This window comes from Tupaia chinensis, unplaced genomic scaffold (genome assembly GCF_000334495.1).
Source record: "Tupaia chinensis unplaced genomic scaffold, TupChi_1.0 Scaffold000250_1, whole genome shotgun sequence".
NCBI classification, from domain to species: Eukaryota; Metazoa; Chordata; class Mammalia; order Scandentia; family Tupaiidae; genus Tupaia; species Tupaia belangeri.
Window position 1 is genome coordinate 496384 of NW_006159730.1, and position 3629 is coordinate 500012.

The 3629-nt window shown below is 41.3% G+C and overlaps 1 long non-coding RNA gene across 1 annotated transcript in view; it reads left to right on the plus strand.

Annotated features, from left to right (window-relative positions):
* The window catches only part of LOC114007877 (uncharacterized), an 11916-nt gene extending 10034 nt beyond the window's left edge, over positions 1-1882 (plus strand). The window contains exons 2-3 of the long non-coding RNA XR_003549459.1: positions 277-366; positions 983-1882. This is a non-coding gene — a long non-coding RNA (uncharacterized LOC114007877). The remainder of the gene's footprint in view (positions 1-276; positions 367-982) is intronic.
* Positions 1883-3629: the final 1747 nt, after the last annotated feature.

Here is a 3629-nt window from a genome sequence, read left to right on the forward strand (position 1 = left end):
AAGCCCGAGCAGGACAGAGGCTGTGGGAGTCTCTGTGTAGTCCACACATACACATAAACACAGTAAATATTTGGGTATATATGAATGCACATATATGCCTCTATAAATAAATATATATATATATATATATACATATATATATATATATACACACACACACACACGTATATACATATATATGCATGTGTATACATATACTTGCTTTACACAGGTAAAAGTCAGCTTTACACGCTGTTCTGTTCCTTACCATGTTCCCTCCTGTTCATTTACCAACAGCTTCTGGCAGTCATTCTACACCATTCTACACAGGACTGAGTCACCCTGCAAAGGACTGCACAGTACTCTCCTGGCAGGTAGAACCAGAAGGTATTCAGACAGCCCTACCTCGTATACTTTAGATTTTTCCGTTCTTTGTCAATGCTGTAATGAATATCTTTGTACGACCATAGTTATGTATGTGGGAATGTTTCTGGAGGACTGATTGCTGGACATAAAGTTTCTGAGAGGAGTCACATTTAAGTGTTGATGGATATCGACACATTTCCCTCTAAATATTGAACCAATTTACAGCCTATCAAAAATGTATGAGACATTGAAAAGATTATGCTAAGTGAGAAAAGCAGGTTACAAAAGGCCACATAATATGTGATTCGTCTATAATGAAATACCCAGAATAGGCAAATCCATACAGATTGAAGGAAGATTAGTGGTTGCCAAGGGCTAGGGGAGGGGGGAATAGAGAGCGACTGTTAATGGGTGCAGGGTTTCATTTTAGGATGATGAAAATGTCATGGATTTATATAGTGACAGTGCTTACACAGCTAAGAATATGCTAGGACTCACTGAATTGTATATTTTACAAAGAGTGAATTTTTATGATATATAAATTCCATTTCTATAAAGCCCCTCCTCACCCTCCCAGTGTATACTCGGTCTTTCATCATCATCCCCCTATTTACAACAATGCTTCTTATTCCTTAAGGTGGAGAACCAAGCAGGAAATAAATAGAAAGAATGAAAAGACCAACTAGGGATTTAAGGATTTGGGCTGCCAATTTTACAGCCTAACAACAATGAAAATAATTAAAATGGCAGTGACCAAAACAGTCAAGATATTGACAATCGCCAGTGAATTCAGCAACTTAAATAAAATCAGCAATGGATGAGATTTAAGAATTCCAAGAAGTGATGAAGACCCACTGCTTCCAGCCTCAAGGATTTTGCAATCTTCTCTTCACTTCATCAAGGACATCAGTGCCACGTCGCCTAAATGCAGAATTTAATAACCCAATAGTCTGCCTCCAAGAGAAAATAAGCTGAAACTCTACGCAGGTGAAGAAGATATGGAAGCCAAATAAAATGCATTGTTTTTGTACACAGTTCCAGAGCTAATGGCAGATTGAGAAAGTTAACCATTGCCTGCCCCTCTTATAACTAGTATTTCCACTGAGATGGGTTTTTTTGGATTCCATTTCACCCCTTTTCACCTCTCACCTCTAGATTAACCCTGCTAAATTCTTCTTTTCTATGATGTCTTATATTTCAACCTGCTTGTGCCTTGTGGGATTAAAAGCTAAATACTCTTTAACAAGAGTAATCCCCTAAGTGGACAATGTTTCTGAGACAGCGAGGCATTTGATCACAACGGAAAGAAGGCAAAGCAGAGAAAAGGTATGAAAGGGAAGACAGGTTTCAAGATTTGCGCCTTAGTAATAATTGCTTGCAAAGGGGCTTTCCAAGCCAATATTTGCATGAAAACAGGCCCATTCTTAATTCCCAAGAATAAGCTTATTTTTCCCTCTTCCTCTGAGAGACCACATTGCCCCAAGGAACTGAACGCCAACAAAAGAGGACTTCTACTTGACATTTCTGTTTCTGCTCCAGCTTTTGTGACTTGAATAATTAGAATAACAGCTAGCACTTACAAATAAAGCATTTACTGTGTGGTAGCTCCTGGTCTAGGGCTCTACCTATGTTGGCTTATTTCATTCTTACAGCAATCCTGTAAGGGAAGCACTCTTTGTACTGCTGCTGTGGGCAGAATTGTGTTCCTTGAGATGTTGATCCCTGTTTTAGTTTGAGTCTGGGTGATTTATAAAAAATAGAGGTTTTGGGACCAACAGTTAGTGTAATGGCTATGTCGTTGAACTCCTGTATAGTCGACTGCAGTTCGAGTCCCGGACCCGGTGGCTTAAACTCACGCTGGGCACATGTGCGTGAGCGCCCAAGATCCTAAAAGGAGAATGGAGGAGAAGGGATTGTGGCGTGGCCATTCCCCTCTCCCCCAGGAAGGAGGTCATTTCTTGCTTTCTGTCTCTCCGTCTCTCTCTGTCTTTCTGGCGAGTGCATGCGCCCTATAGCAAAAACCATCCCCCACCCCAGCCCCCCCCCCAAAAAAAATAAAGGTTTGTTTAGTTCCCTGTTTTGGAAGCCCATGATCAAGGGGCCATATGTGGTGAGGGTCTTCTTGTTGGGTATGTCATGAGACGGCTCAGAGCACCATGTAGCAAAATCTTGAGCAAACCAAATCTGTGTATCTCTTCTCATAAACCCATGAGTAGAGTGTTCAATCATGGTGGGCCAAAGTCCCCCCTTTCAAAACAAAATTGGATTAAGTCTCCACCCTCTCAACACTGTTACAATGGCTCTCCAGATTTCAACATGTGATTTTGGGTGGGACACATTCAAACCATAGCAATGTTTTAATCTCCAGTGTGATGACATTTGGAGATGGGGCCTTTGGGAGGTATTTGTTAGATGGATTCATGATGGTGAGGCTCTCAGGATGGGATCAGGCCCTTCTAAGAAGAGACACCAGAGAGCTTATTTCCCTACCATATGAGGACACTGGGAGAAGGCAGCCATCTGAAAGTCAGGAAGAGAGCCCCTCCTCAAGAAACCCAATCAGCCTGCACTTTGATTTTTGTCAACCTGAAAGGAAGACTGAGTCATAATAAGTGAATAAAGTGGTTTACTTAAACCAGGGCTTAGAGTTCACCCAGATGAATATTCTAGAATCCCTGACATGTGCTCGTTAAAATGGCAACTGAGACAATGGTTTATGTAATAAAAAGAAGGGCAAGAACAGGAGACATTCCAAGTTGTTTGGCAAGAATGATTGCCTACAGCTTACTTTAGTGAACTAGAGGACACTGAGACTAAGAAGGGTGCAGGTCACACTGTACAGTCCCCAGTAGTGTTCAGAAAGCTTTTTTTGTGAGTATATACAATAAAGAAGAAGCTTCCTAAACTTGAGACAGGAAAAAAGCAAGAAATTGGAGGTGGGTGGAGCCAGCAGTTTGACTGGTCGTTAAGGCGCTGGACTCCTGCAGTTTAAGTCAAGACCTGTTAGCTTGAAAATTATGCTGGGCACATGTGCATACATGCCCCACATGGAGCAGTATGGGGGAGAAGGGATTGCAGTGTGGCCATCTCCCCCAACAGGATGATTTCTCATTCTCTTTCTCACTATCTCCCTCTCTTTCTCTCTCTGGCAAGTGTACATGCCCCATGGCAAAAACCTAAAATAAATAAATAGATAAATAAATAAATAAATAAATAAATATTTGAAAAGAAAATGGAGGCATGAAAGGGAGCTGGAGTATCTGCCTAGGTGGTTAGATAGCAAA